General features: G+C 40.0%; 1 protein-coding gene across 1 annotated transcript in view; it reads right to left on the reverse strand.

Moving 5' to 3' along the window:
* The window catches only part of LOC117757539 (zinc finger protein 710-like), a 30,338-nt gene extending 13,030 nt beyond the window's left edge, over positions 1-17,308 (reverse strand). The window contains exon 1 of the mRNA XM_034578782.1: positions 16,797-17,308. The gene's annotated coding sequence lies outside the window, so the exon portion shown is untranslated. The remainder of the gene's footprint in view (positions 1-16,796) is intronic.
* Positions 17,309-19,249: the final 1,941 nt, after the last annotated feature.

Below are 19,249 nucleotides of genomic sequence, written 5' to 3' on the forward strand. Positions count from 1 at the left end.
AAGTGCAAAGAAAGAAGAGAAAGGGAGAGAGAGACAGAGGTAGAGAAAGAGAGAGAGAGAGAGAGGCAAAGAGAGAGCGAGTGATAGAGAGATGGAAGGTGACTGACAAGGAGATGAGCGAATGGAGGAGAGAGAGTGAATGGAGGGGGGAGAGAGAGAGAGAGAGAGAGAGAGAGAGAGAGAGAGAGAGAGAGAGAGAGAGAAGGGATTGGAAGGAAAGAATACTGGAGGAAAGGAGATGGGAGGGGTGCAGGGGAGAGGAGAGGAGAGGAGAGTCAGAAAAAGAGAGAGAGAGAAAGAGACTGAGGGGGATGGGGAGAGTGGAGCAGAATGCGGTAAAAGAAGGAGAAGAAATGGAAGATGGATGAAGGGAAGAATAAGAGTTACGGGAGAGAATAAACGTATCGTACGACTCGTAATGATGCACCGTGGATCCCTCACACACAAACACACACACAGGGCCACAGATTTACGTCCTCGGAAACATCAAGGTTCAAGTGTGAAGAACTTTCATCTCTTTTCAAGTCGTCTTGTGACCAGAGTACCACCAGCGAAATTAGGGATGCGTGGAGAGATGAGATAGTCGTGGAGCTGTGAGACGGTGCCAGTGGTGGCATGAGAGTCCAGAAAGGTCACACACGTCCTGCCAATTATGAAACTGAGACAACACAAAGGCTGCAAATCAACAACAGAAGGAAAGTAGAACAGTCAAATAACTACGTAAACCTACATATGAAAATATTAGAGTCTGACTGATATTGATTTTAAAAAAAGATAAATACACATTTTTCGTGCATTGTTTATTCTTTAAATTGTAAGTTTTGGCAAACATAAATTTTGTATCGATTTATACGATCATTTGGCTCTAGAAACGTAAAAAACACTATAAAATTGAAATATACACTTAACATGTTGTCTTGTATGTATTTTGACAGAAACAATTTGGAAATGTGTGGATTGATGCTCTGCTCAGGTTTATAAAATTTCATTAAAGAATTCAGGGTATTGTCGAATTCAAAAAGTTAATATAACATAGCTTAATAAAAAACCCTCATTAGTGTCAGAAGACTAAAGCAAGACGGCATATTTTGAAGCTTCAGCAAGTGAATAAAAAAACAATTACAATTGTTGCTGATTCATTTTCTGCAACCAATTATTTAACCCAACAGCTCTAAAATAATGACAAACTTATTTTCCTCTAACTTCCAAAGACGGTGAGATTCTTGTGAATGGACGGCTGATTGTAATTGAAGATGCTGATGTGCATTATTAAAGAGTGTGTGAGTCAATGCATGGTATGCTGAAGGTGTGTTCTCTCTACACTGTGCTGTACGGCCACAACATTCATTTCCATGACGTTACTCATCCTCCCTTTCAATCAATCACGGGTCCTCCCATGTCACAGAGCACAGCTGCAGTAATATCAGGCTGTGCTCTCCTCTGTCTTTAATAGAAGCGTAAAGACACTGGCAGCCCTGTGTTTTACTGCGGGCTAGCCAGATAGCATTTTAAGAAAAATGAAAATGAAACGACTGAAACTTATCACTCCAAAGAAAACAAGGAATTAATCTAAAGAAAATCTGAAGAAGGTAATGAGGAGAATGGATGAGAGAGAAAAAAGTATATGGACACAAGACAGCTTGAAACTAAAAATATAAAAAAACTTTTGGTTCTGGATCTGGACAAAATAAGATATTTGCAGACAATGGAATAAGACATCTGATTAGTTGGCAGTAGAGTGTGGCTCTGGCTGCACTTTTCTGCCGAACTCAACACTCAAACCCAACAGGCATAGTGTGTTTTGTGCCTGAAACCAACCTGAGCACCATTTCACCAATGAAACCATTAAAAAGTATACAGCCCAGCCAACGTGACTTAACCCAAACCGAACATGAAAATCCTTTCAAAATGTTTGCCCTGATTGGCACGGGTCCAGTATCCACACTCTAGTCGGTGGACTTCTAAAACAATGCATGGATAACATAATAGATTTAGTCAAATATTTTAGGGAACATTTTTCTTTGTGTTTCTCAGTTTTGTGTGAGATCACATATTCAGAAATACTGAAGAGCCGAGATGTGACAGGCAGGGGTTGTCCTGTCTCCACTTTCAGAGACACTGATTTCTAAATTTCCATAAAAAAATATGAACTCTTCACAAATAGTTGATGCTCTTTGGGGTTATGCTATACAGCCCACATAAATCATAACTCAGCCAACCACAAAACACCACAAGATGTTTGCACTGCATAGCCTTTAAAATTCAAAGTGGTAATCATGAAGATAACAGCTCTGGGAGATATGGAGACACCTGTGGCAACTTCACACCCTTGGAGGTGAACAGCCCGTCACCTGTAGCTCTTCATCTAACTGCTAACTGCTGCTGCTCCTGACTGGACTGTTATTATCTTCAACATTTCAGACCTCCATCCGAAAACGCAGAAAATACCAAAAATGAACAAACATTTACAAAAACACTTTCATAGATGCATTTTTGATTAACCATAGTATATAGTATTGGTATCTGTTTACTCGCCAACGACACAATTTCCTGCGACTATTTTACGGTGAAAGTCGACCCAAACAGTAACTTTTACAAAGTTTTTATCTGATGCAAAACACACTGTAAATACTGCAACCCTCTGTTCCAGCTGTGCACACAACAACAAACTTCTCTCTGTCATAGTAACAGTTCCCGAGAGATACAGTCAAATGGGAGCAGGAAGTGAAATACGACCAAAGACATGTTCTGATAGCAGGTGTAAACTGCAGCTGGATGCAGACTCGCTCTAGATGTAAGTGGATAAAAAGCACTGAGGACAATGTCAGAGCCTGACATGGTTCAAACAGACCAGGTTGCCTTTGACCTGTGCAAACTACCAGTGATGAACAATGTGGTACAGGAGTATTTTATGTCAGGCATGATATAGCGCCATTGTGGGTCAAGTCAACAGAAAACAAAAAAATCGAGAATTGTGAAAGTTGCTCAATTCATTTATAAAGCGACAATGACAAATATTTATTGGTTCCAGCTTCTTCACTGTGATGATTTCAAATTCAGTTGCATTACAGGGTTCCCAATGTGTGTCCCCATTCTGTGTATTCCCAATCTCAAAAGAAATGCAGACAACATCCTCAATGTTATTTAACACAGAAACACAGGACTCTCACAGATTCGGTAGGGATCAGTTTATGATACTCCCAGCAGTTCTAATTGTTGACTTAATTTCTAAGAGATAATAATCTGTACTTTGGCCTGGTGGATCAAACTCAAATACCCATGATCCTCAGTCACTGTCACTCAAAAGTACGAAGCCATACATTGTGAATTAAAACGCAGGTCCAAATTCAAGATAGTCGTCGTAGTTAGTGGCAGTCAAATTATATTTTTATGTAGTCTGGCTTCAGCTTTTTTATAAATTAACATTCTAACACTGTTCATCTTTTCTACTCATAATTTAACTGAAGGATTTTCATATACTAATCCAAGCCGTAAAGATGCTCCAGCTGTAAACCATATTCGATTTTCTCTTTAGAAAATAAATGGGACGTTCGCATCCTTGATCACGAGCACCTAAAACAGCGCTACTTTATAATTCCACAACTCAATTATACTGAAATATTGCCAAATCTTATCCATGCCAAGCACCAATGCTTGCATTTAACTTCCAGTAAATCTTCAACCAGCGACCAAACGCTTCCAGCTGTGCAGAGGGAAAAGTGGTGTTCATGAGGCCATGCTGTCAGTGAACCTGAGAGGTGAGGCGGTCACATGGTTCATCTAGTTTACATTTCCCTGAGGATGGCGACTGCCATTCGTGGTCGTTTTGTGGCCAAGCAAGTTAGCCACTTGTTGAATATAAACAAACAGGCGACCGCCATGTTGGAATAAAGACTGCTAGCTTGGGGGCAGATTTTTAAAGGATGCCGGTGATTATGATTTGGGTTAACGAGAATAATATAGGCCAGTAAACGGCTGCGGAGATGGATGTGTTAAATGAGAAACAAATATGAAATCATGGAGACAGAAAAAGGTTTTTGTTCATGGTGCAGCTTTAGTTAAAAAAACTACCTCAAAAATGTTTGTTTTTTCTCGTTGAAAAAAAAAAAACAGTTTTTAAATAAAGTTTGTATCATAAATGTCAAGGGGGAGTTTGATAAACAACAGGATAGAGAGAACATGGAGGAAAGACAGAGAGAGAAAGGGAAACTGCAGAGGACAAAATGGGGCGTAATAGAGGAAGCAGAGAGAGAGAGAGAGAGAGAGAGAGAGAGAGAGAGAGAGAGAGAGAGAGAGAGAGAGAGAACAGATGATTGGATGGAATGAAAGAGGGATTGAAAGGGGAAGGAGGGGAGGAGATAAAGAGAACAGGGAGGGGAGGGTGAGTGAGTGAGTGAGTGAGGGAGGGGAGGGTGAGTGAGTGAGTGAGTGAGTGAGTGAGTGAGTGAGTGAGTAAAATGGAGAGAGTAAAGAGAGAAAGAGAGAGAGAATGAGAGGCAGCAGTGGGGGAGGGGAGGATGTAAAGGGAGAGCAAGAGAAGCAGGAGAAAGAGAGAGAGACAGACGGAGGGAGAGAGAGAGAAAGAGAGAGATGGGGCAGAGAGCAACGTGAGAGCGAGAAAGAGAGAGGGAGGGAGGGGCAGTGTGCAACGTGAGAGAGGAAGAGAGAAAGAAAAAGAGAGAGGGAGGGAGGGAGGCAAAGAGAGAGAGGAAAGGGAGGGGTAAAGCATGATGGAAACCGAGAGCAAGACAGGAGAAAAAAGGGAGGGAGAGAGAGAGAGACAGACAGAAAAAGGGCGAGAGAGCGAGAGACAAGAAGGGAGGGAGGGAGGGAGAATGAAAAAGGGAGAGAGGAGGAAAGAGAAACAGAGAGAGGGGGAGGGGAAGAGAGCTAGAGCGAGAAAAACAGAAAGAGGTAGAAAAAATAGGGAGAAAAAGAAAGAGAGAACAGACCCTATCTCGCTCTATTTGGTGGGTTTCGCAAACATGGATGCAGCATAAGGAGTAGAAAAAGAAGAATGGTATTGTGGGTTTTTACAAGTCCTCACACACACAGACACACACACACACACACACACACACACAACCAGTAACATTACAATCAACTAGCATCAGCTCCATTCAGGTACATTGTGATGTGGTCACAGCCAAAGGCCCTCATCTTTTACTTTTCACATCTGCTGCGGCACTGAACAATACAGTACAACTGATATATTGGCCGACTTTATCTTATCACACATAGATTGATATCACTGTATTGCAGGGGCTGAGAAAGCTGCAACCCTCCATCAGCCCCTCCTCTCGTCCGTGTTCCCATGGATTCACTCAGTCACAACGCAGGCTACAGGTTGTAGTTCTGTTTAAGCTTATTTTTGTTTACATTTTGGCAAACTGGAATCATTAAATCATTAAAAGCCTGCCGATGCCAGCCATGCCAACTTAACAAAGTCATGCCATATTACGTGTCGCCCATAGATTGTATAAAGGGCCCTGCTGTAGGGCTGGGCGATATGGGAAAAAACCTTATCACGATTATTTTCTTCACATCAGTCGATATTGATATTATCCCGATATAAATGAAATCACTATTTCTGTCATTTCTGCTTCAGATGGTAAACAAAGATTAGTGGTATCACCTGCCTTTGTGGGAAAATGCTTTCGACACAGTTTGCAGTGCACGCTACTCTACTTCTTGTCGGACTTTAAATAACCAAAATGTCTCCACACTATCGAATTCCATGGACCCTTCTTTACAACAACGCCCTTGTCTTTTCAGCCCTGGTCTGTGTCTGTTAGGGTGTCTTCTTCAGTTACGCTGTCGCTCGAGTTTTCGTATATATTATATTTCGTCATTTTCTCTTTCATCTAGCTCCCACTCCTGACATACTGGTGTGCACGGCTGTAGTAGCCCAAACATTAGCAAGTGTGCTGTTTCTGCGCTCTGTGTTGTGTGCGTTAACCTAACCTGAGGTGGCTGTAACTCTATTCCAGCCACGATTGGTTCAGCACAGCCAATTATCATTGGCTGTCTGTCAATACATGGATGGAATCAGTTCTATCGACGTTGTATCGACTGTGTCTTATATTTCTATCGAGGAAAAGTTATTTCACGATAATTATCTTTACCGTTTTATCGCCCAGCCCTACCCTGCTGTTTGTATTCATAGTGAGCAGGGGACAGGTGTATAAGCATGTCCAACAATGACTCGATATGAAGATGGATGACATGACAACTCCCAAAAGTGAAGCCCAAACATTGTGATCGCCCCCTGGTGTTTGGCTGCAACATGACTAATAAACTCCCTCCATGTTTGCTGATTGGACATGGGCTACATTAATAAGTCAATCTATACATCAAGCAAATATTTCCTAAAGATGGTTTCTGTCATTTTAGGAAGCTCTTAGCTGATTTTGATTCAAATGTTATTTTTTCTGATAAATTTGGTTTTAATATTTTATTGGATGCTATAGAAATGGGGTGGGATGTGTAAATCTAACTGGCGAGGTGGGCGTATCAGCAGGACCACAATACTGCAACTCCACTCCCAGATCACTAATGCGCGACTCTGGTCCCAAATGACATCACCAAGCAAGATGGCAGCGACTTAATCCAGGATGTTTTGACATAATGTTTATTCAGTGGGAGGAACTGTACGCACATAGTCCATCTTTCTAGTCATTCATGTCAAGTTTACATCACTGCCAATAGGAACTTAGGCCAAGAAAATACCCATGATTAATACAGTCATTTGACCCGGGAAAAATGCCAATTGTACCATTTCACACTGAAGACAAAACCCAGATATTAAGGTCGATTTTTAGTTAATCAAAAGACAATGATCTGATTTTTTTCCACAACCAATCTATTAGTCGTGGGAAAAACATTGTCTGTAGATTAACTAAAAAAACCTGCCATAACCTAAATGGTTAATAGACATAAAACACCAGTATGTGCAGCATATTCATTATTAGACCTGTGGCTGTGTGGAGTGATGGGGCACACACACACACAAGAGAATACCATTTGCTCAAGTGACAGGTAAGAGCATCGTCTCAGAATGCCTGTCTGTGGAGAACTGCTTGACCCTCAGCCTGAGAGGATGTTTTGATGGCCAACCTTCATGGAATTTCTTCCAGTGCTGCCGAGGGAAAGAGGCAGGTAGCGCTGCATACAGCTCTACAATGAAGCAATGCAAAGGTAGAGATCTTTTATCATGAATGTGCAAAAAACTAATTGGTTCAACATGAACCTCTGGTGGGACAAATTAGAATATGGCAGGACGCCACAGAGAGCAGAGAGCACTGGTGTCAGACCACTGCTCAGTATCTGAATATAACCTAAGCTGGAGTATCATGGCTGAGAAAAAGTGCCCCAATACTTTGATAATTACTTTTAAGTAATCTGTATCAAAAAAATCTAAGTTCATGCGACATGAGTAAAATGCTGCGCACTAGAGAAATTGATTAATGATTAGCTGCAATATGTGCCCACGTTTTAAAATCAAGGTGATAGTTATACTCTCAGGAGGGAGACAGATAATATAAGAATTGGTATTTATGACACATTGATCATTTAATTCCTTCAAAGGTCACAGGAAGAGCAGGGGAATAGACAAGAGGAGCTGACTTCACAGGGTCAGAAACATTGTTCTAGATTATTGGTTTGGATGCAAGAGCACAACAAGGAAGACATGAAACTAGCAAAAGTCAGAACATGATCACCACTAAAAGTGACCACTCTGAAAGGTCAAAGGGTCCTGACACACCGTGCTGACCTCAGAGAACTATTACTACACACACAGACTGACCCAACCTCATGTCCTCTGTTGTACTGAGAACAAAAACTTATTTGAAGAAAGAACACGTCAGCAATAACTTTTCAGGCTAAATAGACAGCTAACCATTCAGAGCTCCAACTCTAAAACTCAAAGCTGCTGTTATGATCAGACTTTAGGCTGCAGTTCTAAGAAGAAGGCATGTTTCCTCAAAGTTGTATTTCTTTGTGATGTTGTTCTGTCATACTCACAATATTTCACACCAATAGTGGTGTGCTTAGCATTACATTTTTTGTGACTATTTCATAATAAAAGTCAACTTGTGTTTTGCCAGTGGAATGCTTTTTATGTGAAGCTGCAGCAACAGGACATTGTTCAGTTTGCATTGTTCTCAGAAACAAATGTCCATCATATGATAACATTTCTATGTCCAGCATTTATAAGCAGATAATTATTAACAATAGCATAACTTAACATATTGTTCTTTTCCAGGAATGTTGCCACAAATACCCATAATACAGCAAATATATTTAAATAATACTGCGATACTTTCAGCAGTGGGCCATAGGCTAAATCACCATTGTGTTACCTCATACAGTTATACATCATGACTCTCTGGCATTTTGACTTATGGCATATATTTAAAAGGTCCAGTATGTAAAATTTAGGTGAAAGTAATCTATTGGCAGAAATTAATATAAAATAATCCTAGTAATGTTTTCACTAGTGTGTTTCATCTAAATTGTACAAATTGTTGTTTTCTTTAACCTAGAATGGGCCTTGTACATTTAAATACTTTATATTTAAATGGGGAGCGGGTCCTGTCTCAGGAGGTCCTGTCTAACTAAACATCTTTTGAGTTTTTGTGACAACTGAAGGCTGCCACAGGTTCTCCTTCATGTTTGGAAGGGGAGGGTGAGGTGAGGGGTATTCAGCTGCAACATGCAACTTCACCACTAGATGTCACTAAATTCTACATACTGAACCTTTAAATGACCTATAGACATTTAAGTATATAAATATATGTATCTTTTTTTTTTTTTTTACAGAATTTGGATTTTGGTTACTCTTTTCCATTATTTAAAATAAGTAGAGAGCAACACATTTTAAGCAAGCTGTTCATTTTTGTGTCTTTGTTGTTACAATTATTGTTGTATTTGGTATTAGTGTATAGGTGTTTTTCAAAAATAATAAAAATACACATTATTTCAGTATTGTAAACCAGCCACCCTGTTCTTTGAAGAAAAAAATGTTATCATCACAGTTAAGGGAAGAATACCAACCAACATCAAGACCAGCTCTGGCACATAAATTGTCAATTTGCATCCATTTCTAAAGGTAGAACTGAAGTGGTGAGCACCAAAATCGAGCACCTATGGCCAAGGAGTCAAACCGTATTGGCCTGCACTTCAGTGGCCCCTAAACATTTCAAGCTTTATTTTATATTCCCCAAATTCAATTTAAACAAAGTCAGAAGAATCAGGAAAGACAGTCTGAGGTGCTCACCTAATTTTGTCATTTGTTTTTCTGTACAATGATTTTATAATAAAAAGTTTGATCTGAAACCAACATTAATTGTTATCTAAGATATATGTATCAATGCTTCCAGCAGATGTAAATAGCAGATTTATTGTATCCCATTTGCAGCACTTGAGGCAAGTATACATTGTAATATATTTATGAGGAGCTGTCCTTTGGGAATAAAGTCCTACATTCTCACACACGTGGTGTGTTAACTCCAGCTGTTCCCACTTACATCTTATCTCTCCTCTCCTTAAATATGAGAAAAAAAGTTTCATGACACCGGCCTGTTGAACAGCTCATTCTCTCAATACAGATGTGATGGGGGACAGAGAAGATGAATCTGGTTGTATTCAATCCAAAGCACCCCTACAGTATTAAAACATCAGCACCAGATGTCATTTTATTCATAGCATGTTTCACCCTTATGTTACAAATTAATTATTGTGCCATAGCACAATAAAATATGACGGCATGGAACCATCAAACAGAATCACTTTGAGTGGAAATATGAAAAAAGACACAATTTAAAGTCCTTCTAAACGTTCTCTGCTGCTTTGTTAAATACTGCTGTGGGCCGACCATTTTGTTCCAGTGCTTTGTAACTAACAGTTTCAAACTAAATCGCTCCTTTATCCTCCTCTCACCCATCACTCTGTCCTCATGTTTCCATGGATACACCCCCCTTTTCCTCTCTCACTTTTCCCCATTTTCATCACTTCGTTCTTATCTTTTCTCTTCCAGTATCATCCCCACCACTCCTTCACTGCTCTGTTGTTCTGCCCCCACCCCAACCCACGTTTCTCTTACAGAATGAACTTGATGCACATGTGGCACCTTGATACAGATCTTTACTAAACTAAGGAGACGGAAAATGTATCAGAGAAGATGTAAGCTATTAAACCACTAAATGCAATTCATTTAATCGATAGTGGTCCTGTCCTTATGCACAGCGGCACGCACCGCAAATTAAGTTATTTGTTTATGGCATTGTTTCAGCTGGTCGCACACCTCCCAACTTTTTGGACTTGCTGCGTGGTGCATCAGGCTCAACATGGATGGAGCTAGAGGCAATACTCTTCGAACAGGTCCGTCTGTACAGACATCTCTAGGACCCATCAATAATGTAATAAATAATGGAACATACAAATTCTCAGAAGGCTCCTGGAGGGAGATTAACAAAGACAGTTGGTAAAGACGAGGCATTCTTCAGGAAACTGTGGATAAAACTGGTTTGCAAAGAATTGCTCACAAGCCGAAAGCAGTGCACCTGGAGGAAACAAGCTGGTGCTAAAATCGTTCTATTTTGTTTTCTCTTTTTCTACTTTGCCTTTTTCTGGCAGTGTGGTTGATTTTTTCTCAGCAGCGCCACTTATCGTTTGGGAAAAGACTGCATCAAGTCATTGTGCCTCAAGCACGAGTGTGAAAAGGGAAGGTGTCGTGTTGACACACAATGACCAATACATCAAGCATGACCACAGCTTTTAGGTGCAATTGCCAATTTGAAGAAGATGCTATGGTATTTTGCTAAGCCCACAAAAATTCACAGTGTTTCCAAAACGTATCACCGAAGTGCTTAAGTAAAGCTGCCTAACTGTTCTCATTGCACAGAGTTAAACTGATTAATGAGAACATTTACCAAATGAAGCAGTTCATTCTAAACGTACCAGATAATTAGTCGATTAATCAATATAAAATGAATGAGCAAATATTTTGACGTGTTTTTTACTTAATATTCATGATAATGTTTCTGAAATATAATAATTCACGCTTGAAGTTTATACTGAATATACAAATCAAGACACTTCATGACATCACCTTGGGAATTCGTGATGACATATTTCTTACTGTATGTTATACAGACCAAACTATTAATTGAATATTAATGAATAGAAACTTCTATTTCTAGTGAATGTTACCCTAAGAGATAATAATTATTATTATTATTATTATTAATAATAATAATTATGATTATGCTACACCAAGCATTTAATATCCGTTCAATGTGATGTGATTACTTGAGCTATGAGCTCCTCTATCACCTGTGATTCCAAGCATAATGCACATATGAGCCAAATCTGATTGTATCCATTGAAGCAGGTTGGGATGACAGTAATCGGGTGTATCTTTTGTTTTTAGAAGAATCAATGGTTTGGTGGCTTGTGGTGAGAATTTGTTATTTATCCCCCCCCAAAAAAACATTAAAGGTTCAGTGTGTAGAATTTAGTGACATCTAGTTGTGAAGTTGCATGTTGCAGCTGAATACCCCTCACCTCTCATTCCCCTTCTAAACATGAAATAGAATCTATGGTAACCTTCAGTTGTCATAAAAACTCAAAAGGGATTTAGTTTGTCCAGTTTGGACGACTGTGAAAAACATGGCGGCTTCCAAAGAGAGGACCCGCTTTCGATGTAAATATAAAATATTTCAATATAAAAAGGGCCTATTCTAGAGTAAAGAAAACAACAATTCATACAATTCAGATGAAACAGACTAGTGAAAACATCACTTGGATTGATTTATATTCAGTTTCTGCCAATAAATCACTTTCACCAAAATCTTACACATTGGACCTTTAATACTAAGTATTGAATATTCTTTCCTTTTTACAAAAACAAAATTTTGAAGGTATCATATTTACTGAAATCTGAAGACGCGATTTCTCTCACAGACTTGATCCAACTTACTTGTACAACATCACAACTTTTTGGCCTTTTAGCAAAAAGTCAATGTCAGCAGTAATGGCTGAGCAACAACAAATGTTAATCAAAACAACACTGTAAAATGGCTGCAATCCATCCACAGAGGTGAACATCACTAAGAGTAAAACTACTCAGATAATGAGCCGAAGTACTGCAGAGTGTCATAACAAAAGCCTGAACAGTGCCACAGAGACAGTGTGAAAGCAAAGGGAGGAATCGAGAGGATGTGAAACAGAGACGGTGAGAGAAAGAGACAAAACAGATAAGCTTGCACAAACACATACAAACAATGCATGCACAAACACACAAAGCTAAAATTACATCGAAGGGGGTATGAACTAGGCCATTGCTCTACATTATGCTGGAAAGTGGTATTTAGCTAAGTGAACAGCTGATTGCAGTGACATAAGGCTAAAGGCTAACACTGAATATAGTTGCAAACAGTATATTCTGCACTATACCAGATCAGCCCATAAGATTATGGTCCAGTCATGATTCAATACTTGGCTAATTATCGAGAGTATGAGGAAAAAAAGATAAGCATCTCTCTAGGTGTGAAAACAGTGAATATTAAAAAATAAGCCATAAATAATTAGCAGATTGTACAAAACGACGTTTTGACTAACTGAAGCAAAATAAGCTTAACACTAAAAATGTCTTTCAAGCAGAGAGTTTGGCAGAGTATGAGGAGTGACAGGCCCAAAATGACTCACCAGACAACTAATAACTTCACACAGCTAAAGCTGGTCAGGACAGCATTTAGCAAGATCAGCAACAAGACCAAAAGTTACAGGCACGACTTGCACCGAATGAACATTATGTAGTTTGTCAAGAGATTCTCCTGCATACACCTCGTGGAGAAGACTTAAGATTCATAAAAACTATTCTGCGTTAAATATACTAGTGTATAGTCTCAAATTATTTATCGGCAGTACACAGAAGCAGCTATTTTGCCAGTCGTCTGGTTTCACACAGAAAATGTGACAAAGTACAACTGATGTTGATGGGAATGCCGAATTTATTCTTTTTTTGCAGTGATGGTAATCAACCAAGGTATTGGAAATTTACTTGATGGTGGCACCAGATGAGAAGTTTCCAGATTACCTTGGTCATTCTGTATGAATAAATGTACTAAAATCAATGGCAGTCCATCCATTAGTTTTTGTAACATTTCACTTACTAACACAAATGTGAACCTCTGGGTAACGCAGGAGGAAAAGTCAGGGGATCATCCAAGTAAAGAGGATTCACCCTTTGGGAGCCAAGTAGAAATTTACAGATTATGACAAATAAGTGGGAATTTATAATATATGGTGACACCAAGGCAAAAAAAGTCAGGGGATCGAGTAAGTCCCAATGCTTCATCCTCTGGTAAACATGAACATCTGCCCAAACTCTATACCCATCCATCCAGTAAATGTTTACTGATATAAAGAATAAGTGCGAAGTTATATAATTTACAGTGATTCATCCCCTGTGGTCCATGATTGTCATGAAAATGTCAACACAATCAAACAGTTGTCACTGTTGTCATTTCACTACAAAATTAAAATGACAACCTTTAATGGCATTAGAGAACAATTCAGAGTATCGCCACAGCATTAGGATTCATCCTCTGGGATCACTGATGTCAATAGTTGTTGAGATATTTTTGTCTGGACTACGAGTCTGACACTGCCATGCTGCAAGCATGACTTAAAGTTATTGCTGACATTTGCTACAGATATCAAGGAAAATACAGGATGAGTGTTGAAGAATCTGCCATCAGACAAGTTAAATCATCAATAAGTGACACTTTGTTGGTTCCCATCCTGTTTTTAGTAGTTTTTGTTTTAGATTACAAATCATACACCTAAGCTTCTTTTCAGTCAGACAATATTATTTAAAAAGACAGCTGTGCTATTTGCCTTTCAAAATAGACAAGCTGCATTTATTGATAATAAAGCCATAAAGAGTAAACTGTCAGCTTGCTTTACTAACATAATTAATTTGTTATATTTCAAACAATGCCACATTGCAGGGCTTGTTTCCAGAAGGCCTGAGTATTGTGGTGTTTAAATGGGCCTACACATTACACTCACACTGCTCACACAAACTGGCATTACGCTCTAGAGGTCGTTCAGTAACCAACAGGCCCTACTCTACACATTAGGTCTTTGTGCTTCGAGAAACATCAGCCTCTTTTTTTAACCCTGCCTGCAGCACGACTGTGCACTGCAATGTGCTGACACCATCATCGGCTATTCTAAACCTTTTACCACAGCTTCAGTCCCACATCCAGATAAAGGCTGGAGAAAAAAGAGAGAACTTAACTTTCAGTAATTTCATTTATAAAAAGGGATGTGCCTAATTTCCAGAGTCTGCAAAGATGATTGGTTTCTTTTCCAGAAATACTGCGGATGTCCTGATATGCATTTTGTTTGGCCCTGCTGGACCTCATTCAACACAGTTACCCTGCCCACTGATGATCCATGGGTGAACAGTTTATGATCCCCTGAGTAGCATACAGATTGTGTCGTAGCAGCAGCAGAGTAATAACACAATATCGATCCGAACTTGGGAAAATTCATTCATCACTGTACAACTCAAGCTGACGAAGAAATAAAAAACTGCACTGTTAAACTTGAAGGCATTTATTCTGCAGACAAAGTACAAAACTGAATTGTTGACAGCTTGCCAGCTTTTTGTTGATCTTGACAAATTTTCAAGTGCACTATTATTACATTAGGTTATGAGATCATCATACACATCGTCAAAGACTATCGTATAATCATCAGCAATCTTTCAACGCTTAAAACAACATGGCCTGGTCCAAATAAAGACTTGAATGTCTTCAAACCACACTGCATGAAAATCAAAAAGGCAGAGCAAATTCAGTAAGATAGTCTATTGACACAAGGTTAACACAGAAGACAACAAATATAGCAGCCAACTGAGAGACAGCAAGTTCGCAAAGCAAATTAAAATTTGCAGAGATGCCTTCGAGCAATAACAGACTGGAGATATTATCATCAAACAGTGGAAGTCAAAGAGCCTCAAAACTGCATTCAGGGAGGCAGAGCACTCCAGCCATGACAGGCTATCCACTAGAGCTGCCTGACTATTCAGGGAAAATAGCACAGTAAAAGACAAGAAATGCACTCTACACAAGGCAGGTGGGGGTGCACTGTACAGTGACAAAATACCAGGCCAACATCACTTGACTTAAGGCAACAAAATACAACCAAATGAGTGGGGATGCTCAACCTAAGAGCAGCAATGAAATGGGATCCTCTGATGAAAGGCTACAGTGACACTGATAGGGGTGAGTTGGACAGCGGTGGTTGACGCCCTTCACTCCCTTGGGCACTGACGTGATGAAGTCAATAAAAAAGTGTCATTTCAGGACTCTTGTCTGTTCAAAATGATATCAAAGAGGGTCCATTCCACAAAAAAAAAAAAAAATTACAGACGGCAAGATCTGCAGCACGGCACAGACACCTTGCTGAAGGACGTCGACTCATTTGAATATTTATATGCAAATGACCATCAATCTGATGACCCAAAAATATCTTTTCAGTCGCTGCCAGCCACAGAAGAACTGCACTGACTGACACTGAGCTGCATCACAGCTACAGTCCCCGGGGCTGCCAACTGGTATGCTCAGTATGCAGCTGCCTTTTGCTGCATGCAGTTGCACCACTGCACATTATGTGATGAGACAGTGCATGGCAGGTATGCATGGGGTCAGCAGTGTGATCACTCACTCTGGCTTTCCATTCCATTCCATTAAAAAAACAAAAAGACACTAAAGCAGTAGAAACTAAAAAAGGCAAGACAACCGGGACAGGAAGTCATCGTGACAGCCGGCGTAGAGATGCACTGCCGTCATTAGTGCAGAGGAGGATATGAACCTGTGGCCTGTCAATGATCCCTCAAGAGAGGAGGCAGCCAACCTGGTGATAGCCTGACCCACTGGGGCAGACGGGCAACCTACAGGTTATCTGCTGCAGTGCATCTTCCTGGTGCGGCCCAAACAACATACCCACACCCACACCCACCCCCCCTCCCGTGTGACCAAAAAATGTGGCCTCCAGTGTGCATTACATCCACCAGGGCTGACAGGGGGGGCAGACATTATCTCCACACCTGGACTGTGGCTCAAAATAAAACCATTAAACCTCGTGTAAAGAAGTAGAAACTCGCTCTGCATAAGATAAGTTGGCGGGGAAAACTTTGTTGAAGACGGGGCTACATGGGAGACACCTGGGCCTCCAGTGATTTGGCATGAGGAGGTGGGTCTGGGCTAAGTGATGGACAGACCCGGGATATAATGTGGCCTGGCGGAGCCCCCTTCGAACACTCCTCTATGCGTCTCTTTCCCCCGTTCTCTCCATCCCCCCTCTCGACGCCATCTGTTTGTGGCATGAGAGAATGTGGAAGTGGAAGAAAAAAAAAGAAAAGAAAAGACGACATTTTGACTGTAGTTGCTGACCTACATCGACCATTTGTTTTCGGAGCCCCGCACCGACACGCACAGACACAACCCGCAGTAAAAGAAACAAACAGACGAAACGCAGAGGCGGTAAAAAAAAAAATGGCTTCACACACACACACATATGGCGGCTACATTTAGCGTCCTGCTCAGGAGGAATTTAATAAGTTACGCTTGAAGCACTCCGCCTCCTCTACCTCCGCCTCCTCCTCCTCCGCCTCGCCGGCCCGGACAAGTCAACGCTCCGGCGAATAAAACAACCGTCCGCCGCGGCCGCCGTCCGCAACACGGGGGCAGAAACACAGAGAAAGCCCTTCCACTCACCTGGTTCCAAAATCGGTTTATGGTGGCGACGTGGCTGCGGTGGACGTGGACGTGGGAAACACAGTTACAACGGTGGGTCCCCGTTGTGTGTAGCAGGAAGGAGGGAAGGGAAGAGAGGGGCTGACGTGAATGAATAAACAACTGAGCTCCTCCTCAACGCCACAAGTAAAAGGCGGACTTAGTGCGACTCGGCAGCGGCAGCAGCCATTAATCATCATCTGCATTTACACTTCATCTCTTAATAACCATTTGTTCTTTCCCCAAGTGGCCTCACAACATTTCACATCAACGATTATATCTGACATGAGGCTGTCGGTTTGTTGTGTTACACAAACAGACCCCCCCGGGGAGGACACTTCCTTTCATCTGCGTTTGTGTGATTTGTTATTTGAGATCAAAACAAAAACATTTTTATATAATTGTTTCAGTAAAACATGTTTTTTTTATGACATTAACACAAACCACCAGGTGGCACTATGCCGGCCCCTCTGAACTGGAATGTATGGCTATGCAGACATGTTGTCAAACATATAGAATATTTGCTTTAAATACTACTTCTGCTACTGGAAATAATAATAATAGTTCATCTGTAATTATTCAACAAAAAAAGTTAAGTAAACTACTTAGAAATTATTGGGCCTCATTGAAAAATCCACAATATGGAACTTGTTCATAGTTTGTCATCTCTTGTATTTATTCCTTTGTTTATAGGCTTATTTGTTTTTCTATTATATTTTGTACTTTACTCTGTATTCCAGTAGTTTATTGTGTATCATTTACTTAGGGAGTATGTACAGTTTTTAGTACAATTTATGTTTACTACATTCTATTTTCAGCTATTTTAATTCTTTGTTTCTGTTTTATTGCTACTTCGCTCTATGTGCAGTGGCCTTGACATGCTGCTGTAACGCAATTTCCCAATTTGGTTATAAAGTACATATCTTTCTATCTAAAAAGTAAATTCTCAGTGTGTGGGAACTGACTGATTCACGTTTGTATTAATCTGGTTTATACATATTGTATCGTATTAAGCAGCTTTAAAATTAGTTGTGACGTTAAAGATGACATGTTTTAAACACAGATTTCAGTTGAGCGCAGATAAACTTTCCTGCTTCAACAGTCAACTGTGCAAACGGCAGCTACGTGTCAAACATGAACCCAGAGGGTTAAACATCCAAGTGTAGTATCACTAAGCAAATATATTTTTGAAACTTATCATAAAATATAATGATTTACTGGTGTTCACTGGTGTCCCCTAAATAGGATGTCCATCTCTTTGATTTATTCCATCAAAATGTCCAATGTCTTAACCATCACCTTTATTTAGACCGTATCTCTTAGTACTCACCTCTTTTTATCAACTGGCTCCTTTAACCTTTAGTATGACTATTATATCTTACCTAGAGGTGTTGACTTGCTGTTTTTAAGAGATAGTCATGGGATACTTCCATAAATCTTTATTTGTATGATTTGTAACATATTATATTGAGCAACAAAGTAGTTTTGAAATTTTTACTGTAAAACATTATTTTATGACAATAACACAAACCACCAGGTGACACTATCTTTCAACGAGAACATTTGAAAATAAATAGTTACAAATTCTGCCACCTCTCTGAATAATCCTCAAAATGCAACTAAAAAGTAAATTTTCAGTAAATCTGAACTGATTCAAGTTTCAACATCAGACTTTAGTATAAGTGTCATACTGACCCTACCCACTCTGCTCATGGCTTTTGGGTTTTTATGCCTTTTTCATTCCTTTTTTCAGCCACATTCACTAAACCCTACTTCAGTAAGTGAGTGATTTGGGACACAGCCAGAGTTGAATCAGGAGTAATGAAGCCACACCTGCAAACAAATCTCCCAATTGAAACACAAGACGGCTATAGAGATCAGTTCTGTCTCTCCTCTCAGCCATGTGGGGTTTTAGTTTGGGTTTTGATTTGGTATTTATTTTTAGTTAAATACATTTCCCTTATTTCGGTCTCCCTCGATTTTGCCTTGAATTGGAGCTGGTTCATGACACCCATAAAGGGCATTAAGATGAATTTGTTTTAAACTCTGATTAAGTCGAGCACAGTTTAGCATTATTATACAGATGCTGTGTGTCTGACCTGTGCATTGCAGAAAAAAGACTGCTGGCTCTGAGCAGCACTGGCACCATGGTCAAACTCTCATTGAGGGATGATGGATGATGACCACAAATTAAACAAACATTTCACAAATAAATGTATAATTCACATTATAAACCTTTATTCAGATTTCCTTACAATAGCACTCTTTCCAGTGTGCGGACTGTGATGCATAGAGCCCTCCAATATCTTTGTGGTTTCAGTCTTTAACCAGTGTGGGGAGAACGTGTTGAGTGTTGGACCAACAGCACACAAGTACACAGGAGAGACAACATCACACAAACGGTGAAGATGTATACAGGAGATCATTAATAATAA

This window comes from Hippoglossus hippoglossus, chromosome 3 (assembly GCF_009819705.1).
Source record: "Hippoglossus hippoglossus isolate fHipHip1 chromosome 3, fHipHip1.pri, whole genome shotgun sequence".
Taxonomy (NCBI): domain Eukaryota; kingdom Metazoa; phylum Chordata; class Actinopteri; order Pleuronectiformes; family Pleuronectidae; genus Hippoglossus; species Hippoglossus hippoglossus.